This window comes from Solanum tuberosum, unplaced genomic scaffold, assembly GCF_000226075.1.
Source record: "Solanum tuberosum cultivar DM 1-3 516 R44 unplaced genomic scaffold, SolTub_3.0 scf00209, whole genome shotgun sequence".
In the NCBI taxonomy this organism is placed as follows: domain Eukaryota; kingdom Viridiplantae; phylum Streptophyta; class Magnoliopsida; order Solanales; family Solanaceae; genus Solanum; species Solanum tuberosum.
This window is the reverse complement of record NW_006239134.1, coordinates 1092573-1118491: the sequence shown is the minus strand read 5'-3', so window position 1 is coordinate 1118491 and position 25919 is coordinate 1092573. Positions and strand designations below refer to the sequence as shown.

Sequence of the window (25919 nt, the reverse complement as noted above, 5' to 3'; positions counted from 1 at the left end):
CAATGAAAGGTGTTATGAGATTTGGTAAGAAGGGGAAGCTTAGTCCCTAGTATATTGGCCCTTACAGAATATCAAAAAGGGTAGGTAATGTATCTTATGAGTTGGAGCTACCACAAGAGTTAGCTGTGGTTCATCCGGTCTTTCACATCTCCATTTGATGAAGTGCATGGGCGATGCTTCATTGATCATACCAACTGAAGCTATCGGGATCAAGGATAGCTTATCTTATTAAGAGATTCATGTTCAGATTCTAGATGGCCAAGCTCGCAAGTTGAGAACAAAAGAGGTACATCAGTCAAAATTCTTTGGAGGAATCAGTTTGTTGAGGAAAGTACATGGGAAGCTGAGGAGGACATGAATAAGAGATATCCACATCTCTTCAAATTCGGAGAAGTTCCAAATTAAGGTACTAATCCTTTTCTTGGTATTTATTTATAACTTGGTATATTGTTTTTGCATTTGCTTGTTGGGTGTTTGAACTGAATGATTGATGTTACACCCTTATCCTAGTAAGAGTAAACTCATTCGAGGACGAATGTTTCCAAGGAGGAGATATTTTAACACCTCGCCAATTTGAAATAACTAGGAAGAAGCGAAGAATTGGAAATAACCATTTTTGGAAAGAATAGAAATTTGGAAAATTTATCAAGTTGAGTTTTTGGTCAACTTCAAATGACCATAATTCCTGTCTCAGGATGATTTAGGTGTTCTTCCAGATATCGTAGGAAAATCATATCATTTCCAACGCCGCCGAGTTTGCGTGATTTCGAGTTTGTATGAGTGAGATATGCCCATTCAAAGTTGGGTTGTTCAAATAAGGTAATGTCCAATCCGTATTTTTAAAGGGTGTTTTGGTCTTTTCCATACCGTATTATTTTATTTCGTTATATAGGAGTTAATTAGGGTCAAATCTAAATTTGATCAGTTTAGGAAGATTGGAAATTTCACTCAAGGGCTTTGAGAAAGGAGAAAAGAGGAGAAAGGAGAAGAAAAGGCAAAATTCGTCAAGATCATACAATTTGGTTGGGCATTTCGCCAAGGATTTAATCCTACAAGGTATGTGAGACTTTCATAACATTGGGTTTGTTTACCGACGTGCCAAGCATGTTTAATTCAGCGTGAATTCGTTCTAAAAGATTGAAATTTTCATGTTCTTGATAGTTGTTCTTGAATTACTTTCGTTCTTGAACATGGGTTGAGATAAAAGTGTTTCTTCATATTAAAGTTTTGTTTCCTTGAGTTGTTTCAGTTACATTCTTGAGTATATGTTTTGGGTATATGAATCTAAAGTGAATTTGAGAAAAGGAATCGAAAATAATCGAATTAAGGTCAGAAAATGAGTCGAAAAGTTCATCGGGTTTGCCTGGGAAGGGCTTGTGCGATGCGACCCCATAGCACCCAAGGGGCTGGCATGGTGCGCTTGCAGTGCGCCCAAAATGAGTCCCAGAAAGTAGAGGCTGGCGCGGCGCGCCAGGGATGCGCCCGGATCGTCGTGTTTTAGTAGTTTTTCATCATTTAGTCAATTTAAGTCCTTCTAAAGTATGCTAACACTTTAAATTTATTCTAACTACTCTAAATGACTTCTAAACATCTAGAAATCATCCAGAAACATGAATCATAACCTTGAATCCATTAATTCAAATTCAAGGAAAGTTAAGAGCCAAGTCTAGGAAGTTCTTACAGTCTTTTCAAGAAATCTTTCACAAAAGTTTTAACTTTGTTTTAAGACTTAAGTTTCAAGTCAAGCAAAGATTAAAGAGTTGAGTTCATTTCTCAAAAAGTTATAAGGGAATTTAGTATTCCCAAGAGTTTAAAAAAAATGTTTTCACATTTGAACAAGAAAGGGAAAACCGATTTCCAAGAGAGCATTTAAGCTAAAGTTTTGAGTAATAATCTCAAACCAAAGAAAGAAGTTTTGTTTTAAATAAAATGAGCTAAGTATATTTTGGGAGTAGTATTGAGCACCAGTATGGGGATGCGAGCTCATATTAACTCATGTCTCCATAAACAATGTAGCCATCATGGATAGTAAATGACCATACTTTCTAGATGACTCCTTAGGTTGCTTTTTAGTATACACTAGTGGATCCACTTAGTTAAGGCGTTCTATATGACGGCAGAGTATAGGGAAATTCTGACAGCATGGGCAGGACGTTGTATCACCACTTAGGCTCATAATGATGGTTGTCGGTTAGAGAAACTCCCACAGAAACTATATTACTTTATTACATGAGTAAAGTTGAGTTTGTTATTGCATTTTTTAAACGAACTGAGTTGCTTTCTACTGTTTTAAAAGTTTTCTATATATTGCATGTGTTTTCTTGCTTTTTATCGAGTTAAGTTGTTGATAAAGTTGAGTAAAGCCAAGGTAAGTTTTCCTTTCAGATTCTTTTCTAGTCTACGTTATGTTTAGCATTCCCACTCGCATACTCGTACATTCAATGTGTTGATGTCAGTTGGCCTGCATCGTCTTATGATGTAGACCCAAGTAACCAGGATCAGCATTCCATGCCTCGTTGATCAGGTTGAGCACTCAGAGCCAGTTGGTGAGCCTTCTTTCTTTCTGAAGGGTCATGTCCCGACATCCCTCTTTGTTTTAGAGGATTCATAGACAGTTAACAGTCAGTTGTCTTTACATTATTTCATATGTTAAGACTTGAGTTGCCATTTTGGCCATGTTGAATGTTTGATCTTTAAACGTTCTAAGTATTTTATTAAACAAGTTGAGTAAAGATGCATTGAATCCTTGTATTTATGCTTTTATGTCTTCCACTAATTAAGTAAACCTGGCCAAGGGTTCGCTTGGGACCATAAATGGTACTCGAGTGCCAGCCATGTTCGGGGTGTCGGCTCGGGGCATGACATATATTTAATGACCCGAACCGTCGTTCTTTAGAAAAGGAAAATGTCGGGGGAAAAACTGGACCCATCGTCCCGCCATAGCGGGCCATATGCTGCTAGAGCGGCATATCTCGCGCCAGAGCGGGATGGACTGGACAAAACTTAAATGATGCGAAACCTTATTTTTTTCCTTTTCCCAAAACACCAAAAATAGGCGAGGAATACCCGAGAAACCCTCAAAAGACTGCTCTAGGCTTGGAAAGAAGGAGGAAGAGATATCTAGAAGGATGTCGATAGCTTGCATATTTCTGGTCAAATCCACCGTCTCGAGGTTTGAAAAACAAGAAATGGAGCCTTTTTTTCGTGCAGCTTCTTTGAACCCAGGTAAGCTAGGTTTATTAATTGAGTAGTTGTAAATCAGTGATTCACTGCATAGTATATTGATAATTGATAGTAGAATTTATGCGTAGGCTTTTGTGCACCGAAAAAGGGATAAAGTACTTGTATTATAGTGTTCCATCAAGATTATATCATAGGAGGAAGTCTAATCCTATGAACTAGGGTAGGTGATGGTTTGCTTTCTTGTTTGTGTAATGTATATTGGTAATTGCTTCATTGTAATGCATGTATGTATGTGAATGAAGCATTGTTGATCAAACCTAATGAAATGAGTATGAATGAATAAATGTATGCCAAGTTTCAACACATAATTGTATGATTATGAGAATGTACATATGAGTGTGATTGTGATTGTGGTTGTATTCAGTGGATCGGGCGTCACATTCTGAGACACTAACTTGGATCAAGTGCCACGTTCCGACACACTAACTTGGATCGGGTTCCACATTCCGGTGCATGTATTGGATTGGGTTTTGCGTCTGGCACACTAATTGGGATCGGGTACCACGTTCCGGTACACTAACAATTTGGGTATGGTTTCCATGAGAGGATCATTGAATTGTTACATATGCCTGTCTAATTATCGTTGATATTGGGGACTGTACATTGCTCTTGAAATGATAGCGTTATCGTATTGTTCTGTTTATGTATATTTATCATGTGATGCTTACTTGTAATGTCTCGTGAATGAATGAACCGTGTTGGGTCAAGATCGAATCACGAGGGGTATGGTAAGGGGAGACCGATGGTTCATGTGTTACCTTGTGTACTTAGGAGGAGTGATGTGTTTCCTTAAAGTGTGAATTGAGGTAGTGTTATGTCATTAAAGTTAAATAGCTAGATGTCGTACCTGGGAAGGGAATTTGTATCGAAACGGTTAGTGAGTCTTGATAGCATGCGCTACGGAGTGAAGGGTTGAGTCGTGAGGTGGAAGAAGTAAGAGTACGTCGCAAGTGGTTGTCCTAAATTGGTAATGGTAGTAATCGGGAAGTGAAGGGATAGGCAGATATGAAGGTGGAGGAATGAATAGTCTTATTGCATGCTTCCTACTAGTTGATTTTCTTATATTATGCGGTGGATGTTAGTTGACCGATAACGACTACCAGTATGTGTGGTTGTATGGATACTACTCTTGATAAACTTTTTTGGCATAGTCTGGTTGCAGGGTCAGTGATGTTTCATAGGTGAAGACGAAGACAATCTCTAACAGCTTCTATTTTTTCTTCCATGAGGTGGGAGTTGTGTCAGTTGTACGGTATTTTACCTTTTGTAATCTTAGAAGCTCTTGTACCTGTTTAGACTAGATCCCTGGGAAAGTTAATTACTTTACAAGTTAATTGTGAGTCGTTTAAAACTCTTATTTATAGAACCTTACAAGCATTTTTGTTATTCATCAGTTTTCTTAATTTTCCGCAATTTTAAAACGTTTGGGATTCAAGGGCTCTCCTACATAGGTGCTATAGTAGGTTCCCACACGTCCCGGTGGATTGGGTCATGACTATATATATATATATATATATATACACACACACTCCCTTGCAAGCTCTAACTAGAGGAACTTTCTTCGGTGGGTGATTTATGTAGTTAGAAACTTCATATAATAGCAATAATGTTCAGTATACTATATCATACAATAAAATAAAATTATCTAATTTATTTTGATGGTAATATATAGATATTTCTTCTGTTCAATATAATATTCGTCTATAAGAAGATAGTCTGTATATTTATGAGCTTATTCTTTAAGTATATAATTATTTTGTCTTTTCACTTTAGATTCAACAAAAAACAATACTAGGAACTTGATTAAAAGAAACGTGTTTTTACTAGATTACAAGAAACTCTAAACTTTAGCGAAAAAAAGTTATATACAAAAGAATTGAGAAAGCATGCAGGAATTTGCAGCTTACTATTATTTAGGTTTTACTTCTTGAACATTCTAATTTGAGATAAATTTGACCTACTGGACTATTCATGCCGAATAAAAGTACAAGCACTAAAATTTATATCTTTTTACATACCTGGAAAAATAGTATAGTAATAAAAGAATATGCATTGTGAGACACCGCAAAAATTATAATAACTTCAAAAACATAATTTCACTACAAGATTAACTCATGCTCATATCAAGTAAATGTAATAATAAATGAAGCAAGAACACTACATCAAAATATTACAAAAAAAATGAGAAATACGAAAAAGACACCTAACAAATGGATGTTGTGTCAAAAGGAATGACAAAATCAGTAATGCACGTCAAAAATCAATTGAAAAAAAAGGAATCGTGCTATACCAACAAAAGGAAGAATTTAGTCAAAAGAGTATATAATTCATACTCTTGCAACCTCTAACTATAGGAACTTTCTTTGGTGGGTGATTTATGTAGTTAAAACTTCATATAATAGCAATAATGCTCCATAAACTATATGGTAAAATAATAAAATTTATTTAAATTTATTTTGATGGTAATATATAGATATTTCATTGGTTAAATTTAATATTGGTCCATAAAAAGATAGCCAGTATAATTATGAGCTTATTCTTTAAGTAAATAATTATTGTTGTCTTTTAACTTTAGATTCATCAAAAAACTATGCTAGGAACATGATTACAAGAAATGTGCTTTGACTAGATTACAAGAAACTTAAAATTTTAGAGAAAAAAGTTATATACAAAAAAATTGAGAAAGCATGCAAGAATTTTGCTGCTTACTATTATTTAGGTTTACTGTCTTGAACGTGCTAAATTGAGATAAATTTGACCTAGTGCACTATTCATGTTGGATAAAAGTATAAGCACTATAGTTTATATATCCTTTTACATACCTAAAATAGGAGGAAAAATAATAGTATAATAATAAAAGAATATGCATAGTGAGAGGCAGCAAAAATTATAATAACTTCAAAAACATAATTTCACTACAAGATAAACTCATGCTCATATCAAGTAAATAGAATTACAAATGAAGCAACAACACTACATCAAAATATTACAAAAAGATGAGAAATACTAAAACATCACCTAACAAATAGATGTTGTGTCAAAAGGAATGAGAAAATAAGCTATGCACATAAAAAATCAATTGAAAAAACAAAGAATCGTGCTATACCAACCAAAGGAAGAATTTTTTCAAAAAAAATAATCTTCCTTCTAAATTGCAATCCCATAAATCATGCTACATTCTTTGCAAATTGGCAGTAGTTGATATGAATTGATACAAATATATTACTGCAATGCAATTAAGTTGGAAACACAAAAGGTAGAATTTTTTTCAAAAATATCAAATTCATTATCTGATATTTTAATTAGAGTAGGAAAAAAAACCTAGCTACATTCTTATAATATAGTACTCGACAAAATAACTCTTCTGTTACTCTTTTTATATGTTTCTCTTAAAGAATTCAGATAAGAGCAGATGAAAAGACTTGACAACAATATTATTTATTTATTGCACCATAAAGTACCATTTACTTTAGTATATGTTTTTCTTGAAAATTTATTTCTCTAAGGAATAATATTTATTAGTAATATATATATTGATATATTTATACCAAAATATTATAGGTTCAATCACGTACAGAACTTACGATTTACAGACGAACTTCTAATATTTACCTTTCTTTTGTTATTGTTTAAGTAATATGTACAACAATCCACCATATTTTATGAGTATGTAATTAAACTTTTTAACTTAATGATTTCTTGCTTAACCACCCCTTTATGTAATTTTAATACTATTATTCAATTAGATATTTAATTAGGAATTTATTGAATGAAGTCAAAAGGTCATTACATATTTATGTAATTAAAGTGATATAGTCTTTACGGACCCCTCAACTATTTGAAATGGCACAAAATTACCTTCCATCTACCTTTTGTCCCCCAAATATGCACGATATCAATCTTTTGGCTCAATAATACCCTTATTTCTAACTGTCCACACTCATAAAGTGGATGAAGGGTAAATTTATACCAAATATCAAAGTTTAAGGGCATTTTAGGCCCTTTTCCATTAAAATAGTTTGAAATTACTTCATATATCGGCTCATATGTTTTGCCTGATTTTTTTCGTCTTGGATCTTGTCCACCTTTTTATATTTTAATTTTTTTTCAACTAATGATAAATTAAACAAGGGAGAAAAAAGAAGAAAAATAACAACGACATTCATTTACGAATAGTTAGTTCAATAAAAGAATATTTAATTAAGCAACTATGTATACGTATACTGTAATTTTTCTTTTCCGTCTATCCAAAATTAAAAATAAAAGAATGAAAATAACTTTTTTTGCTATCCCTACCCAACATAAAAATAATATAAAAAGAATACGAACATGTATGTTCATTTCAAGTTTGAATCCTTGATATCTTCATTAAGAATAAGAGACTTTTTTTAAAAAAGAAGAGGGAAATGAACAAAACAATTGGATAATTGATAGAAAAAAATATATTAATAAATAATATTAATATTTTTTTAGACTGACAATCAAACCGGGCAAGTATCGATTTTAGTTAGATCTTCAATTATAAACTGGGCTATATTAAATTGCGGGTTGATTTGAAATAGGTTTATAAGAAGATATCATGAAATTGATATTTTTCGGAATACTATTTTCAAACTTTTTGGGTCAAAATATGAATCATATGTAGTTTTCATTACTTATTTGAGAAGGGTTTAAATTGAGATCAATCAAATGAGGCAACATAATAAATAAATATTCAATAAATTTCCTTTCGAGGAGTTGTTAAAAATAAGGGAAAATATGAGCCACAAGTTTACATCAAGGTTATTTTTTAGCCAAAAGGTTAACTTCATGTGTAATTGAAGCTCGAAAGATGGATGGAGGGTAATTTTATGCCAATTCAAATAGCTGAGGGGGCATTTTAGACCCTTCTCCATAGTATTGAATATTTAAATAATTATATATTTTATAAATTTTCAATTTATAGAGGGGCAAAAACATAATCTATCTTTGAAGTTAGGATCTTCCACTAATAACGAGGTATATAGCACTCCTTATGGTTGAGCACATGGTGATAGTGTAGTTGTTTGCTTCTTGTACAAGTATAGGAATAATAAAAATCCAACTCTATATAGGGTTCTGCTCTAAAGTCTTAATTATGCTACTCTCTTGCTCCAACAGCAAGTTAAACAAAATATTTGGACTCCAAGGTTAAAATCAGTGGTACAAAGCAATGTATCAAATCAATTTTATGATGATAGTATTCGGACGCGCTTGCACATTCCACTGTGTAGTTGTTATCTCCCATATGTATAGGGTAACTTTGTAATCAATGCTTAAGTATATTGGAATCATCCAATGTCTTTTGCTTCCGACTAAGATTTTGAACTTGCAACGTACCAAAGTTAGCGGTAAATTGTAATGATCCAGAAAATAACTTCATGAAAACCATTGTCAAAAATTTGAAGAACTAAAAGAATCCTACATAATATTAGAAATGTAGTAGGGTATGGACTACCACAATATTTGTTAATAGTAGCAAATTGAGCACTCAACTAGGATTCCAGAAATATAGAAGATATAACATATAGACATAATCATTAGAAAATATGGTTGCGCATCAAATCCATCAAGAAGAATCACAAGCACAATAACATCCATATACGGATATATCAGTCTAACAGATACGCTCAAGTAAATCTGAGCAGTATTGCTAAAGGTAGAAAACCAATAACACGTTTTATTTGATTCATTAACTTATATTTCAATTTATGTTTTTATGATGACACTAATCCTAAATGATCTGTGAAAAATCAAAATAAAACTAAGACATCCAAAATCTGTGAAAAGAAGGCATAATTCTAAGAAAGGAAATAACACACTTCCAGAATAAGGAAGATTGACAAACAAGTATAACAGAATCAAGGATATTGACTCGCGTAAAGATGGAAATAAGAAGAGCCAGCAATATACCACAAGGAAAGACACTCTACCGAAATCAAAGGATGAATGACTTGTTTAGTTTCAACAAGTATTTTGGTACTTGGGGACAATAGGAAGCACTAAAATAGACAAAACTTAAAGCAAGATAACCGCATTTACACACACTGAAATATCTTGCGTAGATACAGATATTCAAGTGAAAGTGATAGATAAACATAAAAAAAGATGATGACAACGTAGAAAAAGTTACCAGTTTTCCTTTCTGAATGCATCTTGAATGCGGACTCCTTTCTTAAGCAGTTATGATTATCAAATTGGTCATTGTGGTAGCTGTAAACCTTAGATTGAAAAAATATAGCATTATAAGGAAACAAAGACAATTTATCAATTAGCTATACCTTTTCCTTTATTGATTCCATAAGATGCAATAAATCTTTTCCTCTCCTTTTTTGTGAGCCACGCAAAACACAAATACTAACATTCAAATTCTTTTCGATGTTTGCACGAGAAGCAACATAAGTGCAGATGTTTAAAAGCTTCACAACATATGAAACAAAATTTGACTTCGAATCACAGTATCAACAGAAATACTCTGCATCTAAATTAGTGCTTTCTCCGACTGTCCCAACCATGTTAGCCTGTAAAGCACAGTCTGTTGACACCCAATTTTGACCTCACATTTTTATAATGCATACTTTTAAGTTTTATTCATTCAATAGTTCAAAATACATTTTTTTTTATAAATTTCATTACATTTATCGATACTTTTCCTTATTTCTCAAATCTTATGATTTTTATAAATTAATTTTGATTACAATATTTTTGTCACAGTGAGTTGAGTATGTTAAGAATTCTGTCTCTATTTGATTAAATCATTATTCTTTGTTAAATTATTTTTTACATGTCATTAATTACTTTTTGCTAATATTCATTTTAGTATTTTTAAAATAGTCTAAAAATATATTGATACACACCTATTTTATTAACCAATAATTTTGGGCCATGGTCTTGAGCCCATGGTTTAAGCCCATTATAATGCATAAATGTGCTTTGTTTTCAATATGTCTTAATTAGTGGTAAAATAATTTTCATTGTGGTGTGAAATTTTAAAAATTGACAAAACCCTGAAAGCTTTCTCTTCCATTTTTTCTCTCTCAGTCGCCACCACCACCAAGCTCCAAACCCACCGGCAAAACAAACACCTGAAACCCCAACCAATCCACATTTATTCTCACGGTTTTCAAGAAGGTTCAACCAAACAGACCCCCCCCCCCCAATCTCAAGACCATCCCTCCCATGGCTCTCCTACTCCAACAAAACCCACACCTAGCCATCACTAAAAAACCTCGACAACCACCAAAATCCCCCATTCTCTTCATCTTCTCCGGTGAAGTAATGACACCGGAGAACAGCCAACCCGAAGCCACCTCAATTCCACGACAAAACCCAAACCAAATCCACCCAAAACCCCAATAAATCCATCAGAAACAGACCCACACCACCACTGCCTCCCTTCATCTTTCCCATTTTCATGTCTTTTTTTTGTTTTGCAAGAAGTCAGCAAGTTCAAATATGCAGCATAGCTTTGTCAGACAACAACCAACATCACCACATCGAGCAACCAGACCCCGCCGCAAATACCATCGGCGAACGCTATCCGGATCACTGCCTTGGTTTCATCTTTTTTGGTGACTCTGGTATCTCTATTTTTCTTTGTTTTATATTACTTTTGTTGTTAGGTTTTCACTTCAACCTTGTGTTTCTCCAATAAACTCAATAAATATTGGGGTGCCTTGATTTGGTTCAGTCTATTTTAGATGTTGTTTCATTCTTGTTATGTTGTCGTATGACTGATTATTGTTGTTAGTAGGTTGGTTTTGCACAATTTATTTTTTCCATTAATTATTATGTCATTCACCACTAACTTAGTAACTTTTGTTATTATTTTGAACTATTATTATATTGTTTAGTTAACTGTGTGTTTATGTTTTCTACAAATTATGTGTCAATGCTATTATTTGATTTTGTTTTATCATTTTGTCTAGTTTTAAAAATTAATTATTATTATACTGCCATGTTTCATTCTCAGAAAATGTGTCTATTGTTTCAGATATGTTCATTTTCTCATTATTTTTTAGTAGTTGCTTTATTTTATTCACAATCTTGTTACACTTTGATTTTGTTCCTCCATGAGTCATTGTGTTTACTGTTTGTTAGTGATTGCATATTATTTTATCTTTGTAAATTTGATATGATTTTGAATTTGAAATTATTATAAAAAATGACCAACCTATTGTTGTTAGTAAGTTGGTTTTGCACAATTTCTTTTTTCCATTAATTATTATGTCATTCACCACTAACTTAGTAACTTTTGTTATTATTTTGAACTATTATTTAATTATTTAGTTAACTATGTGTTTTATTTCCTATATTTTTTCCCAGCTGGTGCCCTCAAGATTAACAAACATGTGACTTACTTTGTTCATAATTCTTTAGTTATTCTTTTTTTTAAAGAAATAATGTATTTCAAAACATTTTTAATTTTTATATATGATTAGAAAGTTTTTCAAAACTTAATGAGATCTTTTTATGATTTAATAGGTTTAGAATAATAAGGAAACACACATTTGAGAATATGAGGGGCTAATATCTTTCACATAATTAATTTATTATGACATATTTAGGGGTGTTTATGGTCAATGACATGGAAGAGCACGGAAAGCATGTTGCTATTGACTGAAGAATGAATAATAGACTATAAAATTGAGTATCTTATACTGTGCATACATGTCACAAGCTAATTCCTCGATTCATGATGGCGCCTGCTATAACCCACCAGTAGGCAAGACAACCCGTATCCCGAAACTACAAGTAAGGGGATTGAGGGCTAACTAAAACAATAACATAAATCATAGATGAACAAGAGGAAGCAAGCCAAAACATATATACAAATAAGAGATTCCTCCCAGAACCTGAAAGTCACAGCTACAAAACTACTAACAAAATGAGTACAAGTCCCAAAAGTGGACCATAGAAATAAGACTTCCTTAAAAAGTAAAAGACAACTCATATATATAGATGGAAACTTGTATAGCATAAAAAGCCAAGTGCTCACCCCCGTCTCCGAATCAGACTGTTGTAGGCTCGATGTCAACGCTGGTCGCTGGTGCTCAGACCTGCATCACGAAAACAGATGTAGAGTGTAGTATGAGAACCAAACAAACAGGTACCCAGAAGGCCTCGTAGGCCGACTAAGGAAGAAAAGCAAAAGTAATATGAAGTTCGAGAATCTAAAACACTATCATAAACAAGAAAGAGAAATCTAACAGGTATGAACACGAGTGTACTAACATACAAAGAAAAGGAGAATAACTAATTTAATCTGACTGGGCTCTCGTAAATCTGAAGGTTACACTCGCGCGCAAGGTAAAAGTAAAACCCGTGCGCATTCCCATAAGTCTGACATGTACAAGGAAGAGTATAGAATGGAATAAGAGGACACGACGAAGTTTCCAAGATTTCCACAACTTTCCGCGGACTCGAACCAAACTAATCCATATGCCTGAAGTTCATCCAAAACTGATAGGGTTTAAGGACATGAACCGAATTGAAGATTGAGGATCAAGGACTTGAACCAAGATTTGGAATAACCTAGGACTTGAACAAAGGCTAAGGATAATCGTGGACTAGAACCACGTATTAAGTAGCTATGCACTTGAACCGAGATGTAACGAGCAGTGTACTTGAACCACGACTGCAAATGGTGGTGGACTTGAACCACCGCTAAAGAAAGCCAGGATTCACTACAAGAAATCTGACATATTGTGGCGCCAAAAGTCGCTACAAAAGGCCAAAAAGTCGCTGCTAAACACATATAGTGGCGACCTTATGGCCGTGGCAAGTACTTCCATAACTAAAAGTTATTAGTGACGACAATTGATGTCGCCACAAAAAGTGCATATATAGTGGCGACATAATCGCCTCTAAAGGTAAGCAAATATCCGTAGGAGGATGGCATTTAGAGGCGACTTGTTTTCGCCACTATAACTATTATAGTTTTAGTGGCAAGTAACTTCGCCACAATAACTGAATATTAGTGACGACCTTAGTCGCCACAGATACCCTTTTTGTTTTGAAAAAAAAATATGCAGCCATAATATTTTTAATTATACTTGCACAATATATTACACAAGTCAACAACCTATTGAAAATAAAAGTGACAACTAGAGATATTTCCCAAACAATGATACTGGAAACTTTCATAACTCATAGCATAGAGTAATTGTGCATAGTGCATACACATGAAAAGCACATTAAACATAAAAAAAATGTTCCTTGTCTAAAATAAATTCCACCTTGAATGCAAGTAACAACCTCTCAGCTCCTCAGCAAGTGTTACTCCTTTATATTGTTCCATAGAAAGGTACATCATTATTTTTTAGGCATACTTCAAACAGAACAGCTACTACCTACAAAAAAAAATCAAGAACTACTATCAGACCATTCTTTTAGAACATGAACAACATATCTCCCACCATTCAAGGTACACCTGCCACTGTTTCCAACAACATTGCACGACAATCATATTTTTTCTACAATACAAATCAGAGATTACGTACAATCGATGGCGACAAGAAGGTATTTGATATAAAAGCAACTCAAGGATTAATGTTGCAGTGTCTGTGAAGCAATAACTTGAATCACTTCTCCTGTACATATCAAATTATATGTTCATCCTAGTATACTAAGCACAGATCTTTAAAAAGTGTCAAAGGTTTACATATGCAGAAAAACTGATATTGCCGAATGAAGAATTATCATAATGGAATCCTCATCTTAACATTAAATGATACAAAACTAGTTCTTGATTTCAAGAGGAAAACAAAATTTGAACGACCCAATTTAAACAAAAGAAACAGATTGTTTTGCCTACTTAAAAATATCGAATTCAATTCCAAAAACATGCTAAACAAGACCTAGTCTTTATGTTGAAACCTCTTAGAAGATAAAAATAAAATATAGACAAATTAATGATGTCCTCTATTCCTTCCTTTGTCTCATGATGGATTATTCTCATTTCAACAATAAGATAAGCTACATATTAACATATTTTTCATTTAAACAAACTCAAAAAATGATGTAATTACAATAGCTACAGCTACAAGAATATGAGTGATCACCAATGACTATCAAGCTAAACATTGATAATCACACTTACTTAAAACAAAAACAAAGATATGTGGAAACAAAATTAAAACAACATAAGCATTTGAAATGGATTTTACACATGGTGAAAGCTTTAACAAACAATCACCCCATAATACTCAACTTTATGAGAGTAAAATATAAGCACAAGTAAAAATTTTATGTTTTAAAAATCAGAATTCAGATTTTATAAGAAAAGAAAAACTGCAATAATTTTTTTAACGACAAGTTGGTCTTCTTAAGAACTAGAAGAACAATGTTTTAGAAGTGAGAAATTTCAGATTTAAGAACAATTAAATCAACTTCATTTTAAAAACATCTTGAATAAATTTCCAAACTACCTTGTTAAATAAAGGGGAGAAACTGAACGTAGAACTAAACATCTCAAAAGAAAATAAAATTACAAACGAGAAACAAATTTGAGTCTGAAAAAGAAGAAAGCAGGTTTGAAAATCATTTAAGAGGCTAAAATTGTCTCAAAATTAACCCAATATATGAGCTGAATATATGACTTAGGAAGAATCTTATATTTTAAAGAAAAATGAATTTTAAAGGGACAAACACCTATTTGTAGCCTCACAACTTTAAATACCAAACATGTTGAACCTTTAAGTATTAACCAACTAGTCAACATCATGAACATTACTCAACAACAATGACTTAATATTTAATCTAAATTCAGAACGGAAAGTGACAATTTGATCATACTTAGCTCTATTTTCGATTAAAGAAGGCAAGACATAAAGTTTTCATTTCTTAAAAATTATTTTGTTTGACCTACAACTACTGCTAACATAGGAATTAACAATAGGCTAAAGAAAGGAAAACAAAGGGAGAACATATTAATAGCTAACCTCATGCTTTCATAAAAAGGAAAATTGGTTATATAACTCAAACAAGATTATAATTAAGTTAATCTACATGAAATAGAAACTGAGTAGAAATGAACATAATAACACTAAAACAGGGGTAACATTACTTATGTAACTCAAACAATGACTAAACTAAACTAAAGTACGCTAATTTAGACACACATATAATACGCAGAACTAAAACTACTAAGACAAGATGCAAATTACACCTAAACAGAAGTAAAACCATGCAAACATGAAACTTAAACTATTCTAATACTGAAATATAAACAAACAATATATAAGTAAACAAATTGAAAAGGGGATAAGATTACCTCTCTAGGGCACCAAATTGAGACACCGAGCTTGATGATCACCCCCACAGCAAATCACGAATTGTATACATGAAAGAAAATTAAAGGAAGAGTGAAAGATTTTTAGGTCAGACAATTTTTTATGCCCACTCTGTAATAACATTGTTCTTGACCTTAGATACTGTTGTTTGGAATGAAAATAATACGCAATTCTAGGATTCGAATAAAAAACAATCAATTTGGGGCAGATTTGGACTTATAAATCCGTTCAGAAAAACTCTTCCAGTAGAAGTTTTGTACGAAAATTCAAAATGAAGTGTTTAAAAGGTAAAAAAGAAAGTGAAGAAATACCATTTTGAGATCGTCCGTCGAAACAAGCTTTTGGACAACCAAAGTTCGTAAGATGCGTATGAAGAAATCCAACTTTTGACAAGTCCTTCATCGTACAAGGTGAGTTTTCATTGGGTTTTCCCAGATCTGGATGGTAACATGGATAATTTTAGAAGTGATTGTGGGAGTTGAGAAATTGTGGCATTATAATATAACATCTAAAATGTGGCCAAATAAATACGATTTTGCAATGAAAAGGAGATAATTAATTAATTAAGCTTTAAAATTTAATAGAGTAAAACAACTATATACAAAAATAGATTAATTATAGTTATTAAATCATAAATGACCTTTATTTTGACAAAATAAAATACATGCTTGACTAATTTTTTATTTTATTTTTGAAGTAAATTAATTCTCAAAATTAATAATAATAATAATAATAATATATATATATATTTCAAAATTAATAATAATAATAATAATATATATATAAAAAGTAACTTGGTTTTTCGTAAATATTTGTTTCACCTTTATGAGATTAAAGAAACTTCACTAATTAATTAAATGAGAACGAAAATAATAAATAATAGGTGTGATCAATAGAGGGTATTTTTATTATCATCATTGAAATTTACTTTTATATATATTTCAAAACTTAATAAAAGATGTTGTTAAACTAATTATTTGTGTAGTACGTAGAGTAAATATTATTGGACATGTCAAATTACTCCATGTACTTGTGAATACTTATTTAAAATATGTGATTAGATTTATGTAATAATAAATATTTATTTATCACAAATACGTCTTTATAACTATTAATAAAAAAACAAAATTACATATAAAACATCTTTAAATTTTTAATAAGAATTGATCTATATACTAATTAGACTAAATATCAAAGAAAATAATTAGTTGTTATTGCAAAAAAGATGCTTTTAGTGGCGACCAAAAACTTGTTGCAAGAGATAACTTTTAGTGACGACGAAGTCGCCACAAAATGTATCTTTAGGAGCGACAATATAAAAATCGCCACAAATATGTTTTCTTCCATGATTCAATAGAAAAAAATAGAACATTTTGTAGCGATCTAACCAAAGTCGCCACTATATGTCTTATTTATAATAGCAACTACACGGGTCGCCCCTAAAACTTTAAGCTTTTGTGGCAACCATAAGAGGTCGCCACAAAAACCTTATATTTTGTTGCAACTAAATGTGTCGCCACAAAAGGTCGTCACAGAAAATGATGTTTCTTGTAGTGATTTGAACCAAGGCTATAGGACCAAGGGGAGGACTTGACCCACGAATAGAGGTGAATCGGGTAGAAATAGGATAGGCTGCCTAACTATCATCACGGGGAGTACCCCCAATCCGAGTGTTATCAATAAATCACTCTAGCCCGAACAATATCCTACCAGAACCGACGAGTAGCTTCCACACCAAGAATTAGAGATACTGGAACTGACAGAAATAGAGGATTTACGAATATATGGTTCAAAGAGCAGTGTTACTTCCTAGCTAAGGCCCAAACTATTAGAATGAGGTCTGCTACATCAATCTACAGGGAGCTAAGCCGTCAGAAGTGACGTTGGGGGATATTACAAGGCCTAACAGCACCTAAAGGACACATTTCTATGGCAATAACTAGCCTAAGCCAGGATTAAGGCCAAACATGCTCCAACAATATTTACGAATCACAAATATGGCACACCACAAGGTGAGGATGATCAAAAAATACAATAGACATGCTTCAACCGCCCGAAAACTTGATAAGTAGCCTAAATATTGGATTCTAGGAATTTAACATGATTAACCACCAACTCAACCCCAAATTCAATCAAATCAACATACAATTACTTAATCATGTTGATCCTATGGAAAGGGAAGTTGTAGCCTACTTGCAGGCCAACCGGGCTCGCACCAGATCACGTTGTCGGAGCTTTTATCTTCTGCACGACCTCAGAACTCTACAACACTATAAAAATAGAATCACAAAGTCAATACAGTCATTTTGACACAACAATCATATTTTTCAGAGACGGATCCAAAAATCGGGTCATACACGGGATTGTGGAACCCGCACCGGGGATCCCGAAATTGACTTTATGAAAAGGTTCATTAAACCTCCCACAATTGTGTCACAAAATTGAATAAAATTTCGGACTCGAAATAGCTCGGAATCAGCCCATGCATTTAAATCACCATTAAAGCTAAAGAAGAAAAGAGGACAACAACTAAAACTCGACAATTACCTCAAACAGAGGTACCCCCCCTCCCCACAGTCCTCGAGCATGCCAATGCGTAGCCACGCCAATTTCGAGCAACCCAACCTTTGAATCACCCAAAATAGAGCTAAACTGAGAGAGAAATCACGTTTAGAAAATGAGGGTTGAATGCTGATTTTCAGCTTTAAATAATGGCAGATCTAATCGCTAAAAGGACTTCTGGTTGCTAAAAAGACATTTTCTAGTCACTAAAAGACTGCACCGATTTTTTTCTATTTTTTTCCAAAGTCTCCTAATGGACCATCAAGATTCATTTGGGATCCGATAAAAATAAACCAGATATGCTACCCCACTAAATTTGACATTCTAGACTCAATGGAATTGTCGGATTTCCGTAAAAATATTGTTATGATAGAAATACCCCTTTGGGACCTATTAGGCCTAAGACTAAACGTTTTGCCTAAACACCCAAATATCAAAAAGAAGAACTCAAGACCCAACCGAATGGTCCAACTAGACCAAATTCAACATTCTTGAGTTAACAGCACTGACAGAATTCTCATACGACAACTTATTCTCCGAATGTTGACCAAAGTAAACTCTAGGACTTTAAGCTTTACAACATCTCTTCCAAGTGCTCAATCCCACACTCGAAGCCTGAGGCCCTAAACTAAAGATCCTTCTAGACCAAATTTGACATTCCGGAGCTAACTGCATTGATGGAATTTCAATCCGAGCACGTTTACCAAGAATGTTGAACAAGGTCAAACTTAGGCCAAATCTCAGAAGCTAAAATGCCTAATGGCACAATCTCGCGCTAGAAGCCTCAGTATTCGAACAGACCATGCCAGTAGCCTAAAATGACCATTCCAGAGTTGATGAAACCGTCACAATTCTATTCTGAGGATTTTTACCTAATGTTCTGACTAAAGTCAACTATTCAAGTTTCAAAAGCTCCATAATAGGGAAACTGGCATAAAACCTAAACAAACGATCAGGCTACTAAAGAGTTAGTGCCAACAAGTCATAAATGACTTGGGGTCACTATAGGAATGCTCTAAACAACGAAAAGAAGGCATTAAGCCGAAAATGAACTTGAGGGTCATTACAATGCACATGTACTAAACAATAGAGTAAGTGTGTGTGTGTATATATATATATATATATATATTTATATACACACACACCCATGAAAGCTCTAACTATAGGAACTTTCTTTTGTGGGTGATTTATGTAGTTAGGAACTTCATATAATAGCAATAATGTTCAATATACTATATAATGAAATAATAAAAATTATCTAAATTTATTTTTATGGTAAGATATAAATATTTGTTTGATGAAATATAATATTGGTCTATAAGAAGATAGCCAGTATATTTATGATCTTATTCATTAAGAAAATAATTATTGTTGTCTTTTCACTTTAGATTCAACAAAAAATTATGCTAGGAACTTTATTAAAAGAAATGTGCTTTTACTAGATTACAAGAAAATTAAAATTTTAGAGAAAAAAATATATACAAAAGAATTGAGAAAGCATGCAGGAATTTGCAGCTTACTATTATTTAGGCTTTACCTCTTGAACATGCTAAATTGAGATAAATTTGACCTTCTGGACTATTCATGCCGAATAAAAGTACAACCAATAAAATTTATATACTTTTACATACCTGAAAAAAAGGAAAAAACATAAGAGTATAGTAATAAAAGAATATGCATTGTGAGAGGCCGCAAAAATTATAATAACTTCAAAAACATAATTTCACTACAAGATAAACTCATGCTTATATCAAGTAAATAGAATTACAAATGAAGCAACAAAACTACATCAAAATATTACAAAAAGATGAGAAATACGAAAAAGTTACCTAACAAATGGATATTGTGTAAAAAGGAATGACAAAATCAGTAATGCACGTCGAAAATGAATTGAAAAAAAGGAATCGTGATATGCCAACCAAAGCAAGAATTTTGTCAAAAGAGTATATAATTCATACTCTTGCAAGGCTTAACTCTAGGAACTTTCTTCGGTGGGTGATTTACGTAGTTAAAACTTCATATAATAGCAATAATGCTCCATATACTATATGGTAAAATAATAGAATTTATCTAAATTTATTTTGATGGTGATATATAGATATTTCTTTTGTTAAATTTAATATTGGTCCATAAGAAGATAGCCAGTATATTTATTTGCTTATTCTTTAAGTAAATTATAATTTTTGTCTTTTCACTTTAGATTCACCAAAAAACTATGCTAGGAACTTGATTACAAGAAACACGCTTTGACTAGATTACAAGAAACTTAAAATTTTAGAGAAAAAAGTTATGTACAAAAGAATTGAGAAAGCATGCAAGAATTTTGCAGCTTACTATTATTTAGGTTTTACGTCTTGAACATGCTAAATTGATATAAATTTGACCTAATGGACTATTCATGTCGAATAAAAGTATAAGCACTAAAGTTTATATATCCTTTTACATACCTAAAAAATAGTGAAAAAATAAGAGTATAATAATAAAAGAATATGCATAGTGAGTGGCAACAAAAATTATAATAACTTCAAAAACATAATTTCACTACAAGATAAACTCATGCACATATCAAGTAAATAGAATTACAAATGAAGAAACAACACTACATCAAAATATTACAAAAATATGATAAATACTAAAAAGTCACCTAACAAATTGATGGGTTGTCAAAGGAATGACAAAATCAGCTAAAAATTTCTTCCTTCTATATTTTCATCCCAAAAATCATGCTACATTCATTGCAAATTGGCAGTACTTGATATGAATGAATACAAATATATTGGTGCAATTAAGTTGAAAACACAAAAGGTAGAACAATTTTCTAAAATATGAAATACATTAACTGGTATTTTAATAAGAGTAGACAAATAGACCTAGCTACATTATTATAATATAGTACTCGACAAATTAATTCTTCTGTTATTGTTTTTATAAGTTTCTCTTAAAGAATTCCAATAAGAGTAGATGAAAAGACTTGACTACAATAGTATTTATTTATTTGTTTCTTACACCATAAAGTACCATTTACTTTCGTATATGTTTCTCTTGAAGATTTATTTCTCTAAGGAATAATATTTATTAGAAATATATATATACATATATTTACACCAATATATTATAGGTTCAATAACGTACAAAACTTACGAATTACAGATGAACTTCTAAAATTTGCTTTTTTATTTGTTTTTGTTTAATTAATAAGTATAACAATCCATAATATTTTATGAGTATGTAATTAAACTTTTTAACTTAATGATTTCTTGCTTAACCACCCCTTTATGTAATTTAAATACTATTATTCAATTAGATATTTAATTAAGAATTTACTTAATGAAGTTAAAAGGTCATTACATATTTATGTAATTAAAATGATATAGTATTTACGGAGAAGGGCATAAAATGCCCCTCAACTATTTGAAATGGCACAAAATTACCTTCCACCCACCTTTCGCCCCCCAAATACGCACGATGTCAAACTTTTGACTCAATAATACCCTTATTTCTAACTGTCCGCACTCATAAAGTGGATGAAGGATAAATTTATACTAGATCTCATAGTTTAAGGGAATTTTATGCCCTTCTCCATTAAAATAATTTGAAATTACTTAATATATGGGTTCGTATGTTTGGCCTGATTTTTTTGTCTTTCATCTTGTCCACCATTTTAAATTTTAATTCATTCTTTCAACTAATGATAAATTAAACAAGGGAGAAAAAAGAAGAAAAATAACAACGACGTACATTTACAAATAGTTAGTTCAATAGAAGATGATTTAATTAAGCAACTATGTATACATATACTGTAATTTTTCTTTCGCGTGTATCCAAAATTCAAACTAAAAGAATCAAAATAACTTTTTTTGCTATCCCCATCGAACATAAACTAATAGAAAAAGAATATGAACATGTATGTTCATTTTTAAGTTTGAATCCTTGATATCTTAATGAAGAATAAGAGATTTTAAAAAAAAAGAGGGAAATGAACAAAACAATTGGATAACTAATAGAAAAACATATATTAATAAAGAATATTAATATTTTTTAGACTAACAATCAAACCGGGCGAGTATCAATTTTAGTTAGATCTCCAATTATAAATTGGGATATAATAAATTGGGCGTTGATTTGAAATAGGTCTATAGGAAGATATCATGAAATTGATATTTTTTTGTATAATATTTTCATGCTTTTTGGGTCAAAATATGAATCATATGTAGGTTTCATTACTTATTTGAGAAGGGTTTAAATTCAGACCAATCAGATTAGGCAACACAATAAATAAATATTCAATACTTTTACTTTCGAGGAGTTGTTAAAAATAAGGGAAAATATCACGAGCCACAAGTTTACATCAAGGATATTTTTGAGCCAAAAGGTTAACTTCATGGGTAATTGAAGCTCAAAAGATGGATGGAGGGTAATTTTGTGCCAATTCAAATAGCTAAGGGGGGATTTTAGACCCTTTTCCGTAGTATTGTATATTTAAATAATTATATGTTTTATAACATTTTAATTTATATTGAGGCAAAAACGTAATCTAACTTTGAAGTTAGGAGCTTCCACTAATAACGAGGTATATAGCGCTCCTTATGGTTGAACACATGGTGATAGTGTACTTTTTTGCTCCTTGTACAACTATAGGAATAATAAAAATGCAACTCTATATAGGGTTCTGCTTTAAAGTCTTAATTATGTTATTCTCTTGCTCCAATAGCAAGCTAAACAAAATGTTTGGACTCCAAGGTTAAAATCAGTGGCACATAGCAATGTATCAAATCATTTTTTATGAGGATATTGTCCGGACGCACTTGCACATTCCACTGTGTATTTGCTATCTCCCATATGCATAGGGTAACTTTGTAATCAATGTTTAAGCAGATTGGAACCATCTAATATCTTTTGCTTCTGACTAAGATTTTGAAGTTGCAAGGTATCAGAGTTAGCTATAAATTGTAATGATCCAGAAAATAACTTCATGAAAACCATTGTCCAAAATTTGAAGAATTAAAAGAATCCTACATGATATTAGAGATAGAGTAGGGTATGGACTACCACAAGATTCGTTAATAGTAGCAAATTGAGCACTGAACCAAAATTCCAGAAATATGATAGATATAACTGATTTCACGTATCAGGATACTTCATCCAATTTTAAGTGCTAACGATCATTAGTCAGTAATATAACCTAACTAAGTTAGTTAGGGTCGAATTCCTAGGGAGTGGTACGTTCTTAAGAATCAAGAGCCAAGTACAAATAAGTTCAAGTCAATTATAGGTAAAGACATTTACGAATAAAAGCATAATTTAAATATGGGTGACACAAGTGTCAAATATGGGGGTTTTGATTGTAATTATCAACTACAACAACAACAACTAACACTAATTAACAAGTAAAGAGACGGGTTCTTGGGATGTGATTGGATTATAAGGCAAGGTAAACAAATGGGTAATTGCAACTAATAGTAAATAGCTGTAAATCAGTGAATAAGCTATAATTTAGTGGGGATAAACTTTCTCTCGAACAATTTATCCCGAATCAAATTGGTTTCTCTCGAACACCAATAAGCATCAACTAAGAACAGTCTAAACTTTAGTCCATTCACTCTCTCGAGCTGAATGTGTCGAAAAATGTTTAGGATTCACTCTCTCGAACTGAACCCGTGACAACCCATACCCGCAGACCATTAAATCAGTAATCTTGGTTTTAAAACCTCTCTCTCAAGCAAGCCAAAAATATGAAGGTAGAATTGCATTTGCACCTACAACTCTTTAAATTAAATCACAATTAATGATTGAAAATCACTTTTAAACAACGTTTAAACTATCAATTAACAATACCCACAAGCTAATCAACCCATAATCACACATCACACCTAAAGAATTGCGATTTTAGCTAAACATCATAAAAAGATAGAAATAGTTACCAAATTGTGTTTTCATCAACTTGTAAGATTAATTTCGTCTTTACAAAGGTCTAAATTGAAGAATCTCAAAGATCCACTTCCAATTTCTCAAAATGGAAAACTTCAATTCTTCAAAGCTAAAGAAAATATTGTCTCCAAACACAGGGTTCTATCTAAAATTGATAAGAAATTCTATATTATGAAAACTCATACTAAACTAAGAATTTAAAAATGTATTTATAGTCGCCAAAAATATGCTGCGAAGGACCATTCGGCGCAGTAAGTCGGGATCGTCGATCCACTCGGCGATCCGCCCTTTGGTCAGTTCGATCACCTTTTTGTTTTGGTCTTCAACATCCTCAAGTTCTGTAACTTTGGGTGATCTAACACTACATCACGGAACCGTTCGGCGACATGCTGACTGCTTCATTCTATGGCCAACTTGATTTTCTCCTTCAGGGATTGGCACACTGGAACTTTAGGTGAGATCATAGCCATTCGGCGACTCGCTCATTGGGTTGGGAGATCACCAGGCTTTCTTTTCTATATTCTTTCAGCTGCCTTGTTCCTTTTTGCTCATTAGTGTCCATGCTTTGTTCCTCAATCTAAATACCTGGAAATAAAGGATTTACATCACTTATTTGCACAAAATAAGACTTTGAGGACACTAAATCTATTAAAATAAATCCCTAAATGAGTCCAAATCGTGGACTCATCAATAACATATAGATATAATCATTAGAAAATATGATTGCACATCAAGTCCATCAAGAAGAATCAGAAGCACAATAACATACATAGATGGATATATCAACCTAACAGATACGCTCAAGTAAATCTGATCAGTATTGCTAAAGGTAGAAAACCAATAACACATTTTATTTGCTTCATTAACTTATATTTCAATTTATGTTTTAATGATGACACTAATCCTAAATGATCTGTCCAAAATTAAAATAAAAATAAGACATCAAAAATCGCATAAATCTAAGAAAGGAAATCACACACTTCCAGAAATAAGGAAGATTGACACACGAGTATAACATAATCAAGGAGATTGACTCGCCTAAAGATGGAAATAAGAAGAGCCAGCAACATACCACAAGGAAAGATACCCTACCACAATCAAAGGATGAATGACTTGTTTAGTTTCAACAAGTTTTTTTTTTTCTAATTGGGGACAGTAGGAAGCATTAAAATAGACAAAACGTAAAGAAAGATAACCGCATTTATGAAATATCTTGTTCAAATACAGATATTCAAGTCAAAGTGAAAGATAAACAGAAAAAAAGATGATGACAAGGTAGAAAATTTACCAATTTTCCTTTTTGAATGCATCTTGAATGCAGAATGCTTTCTTAAGTTGTTATGATTATCAAATTGGTCATTCTGGTGACTATAAACCTCAAATTAAAAAAATATAGCATCGTAAGGAAACAAAGATAATTCATCAATTAGTTATACCTTTGCCTTGATTGATTAAATACGATGCAACAAATCTTTTCTACTCCTTTTTTGTGAGACACACAAAACACAAATGCCAACATCCAAAATCTTTTTGATGTTTGCACAAGAAGCAACATAAGTGCAGATGTTTTAAAGCTTCACAACATGTAAAACAAAATTTGTCTTTGAATTACAGTATCGATAGAAATACTCCGCATCTAAATTGATGCTTTCTCTGACTGTCCCAGCCATGTAAGCCCGTAAAGCACAGTCTGTTGACACCCAATTTTGACCTCAAATTTTTTTAATTCATACTTTTAAGTCTTATTCATTAAATAGTTAAGAATACATTTTTTTATAAATTAATTTTGATTACATTATTTTTGTCACAGTTAGTTGAATATATTAAGAATAGTGTCTCTATTTGAATAAATCATTGTTCTTTGTTAAATTATTA

At 32.2% G+C, this 25919-nt stretch overlaps 2 long non-coding RNA genes across 3 annotated transcripts; both read right to left on the bottom strand.

The window, feature by feature from the left end:
• Positions 1 to 9407: 9407 nt before the first annotated feature.
• Positions 9408 to 25494, bottom strand: LOC107062206 (uncharacterized). Its single transcript, XR_001474494.1, has 3 exons — positions 25481 to 25494; positions 18683 to 18688; positions 9408 to 9435 (listed from the first exon to the last, which is right to left on the bottom strand). It is a non-coding gene; the product is annotated as an uncharacterized lncRNA (long non-coding RNA).
• On the bottom strand, positions 12072 to 16004 carry LOC102597981 (uncharacterized). 2 transcript variants are annotated; one of them, XR_001474493.1, is made up of 3 exons: positions 15536 to 16004; positions 13500 to 13613; positions 12072 to 12320 (listed from the first exon to the last, which is right to left on the bottom strand). It is a non-coding gene; the product is annotated as an uncharacterized lncRNA (long non-coding RNA). The 2 variants fall into 2 exon arrangements; XR_367959.2 differs by lacking the exon at positions 12072 to 12320 and having other exon boundaries at positions 13291 to 13613.
• Positions 25495 to 25919: the final 425 nt, after the last annotated feature.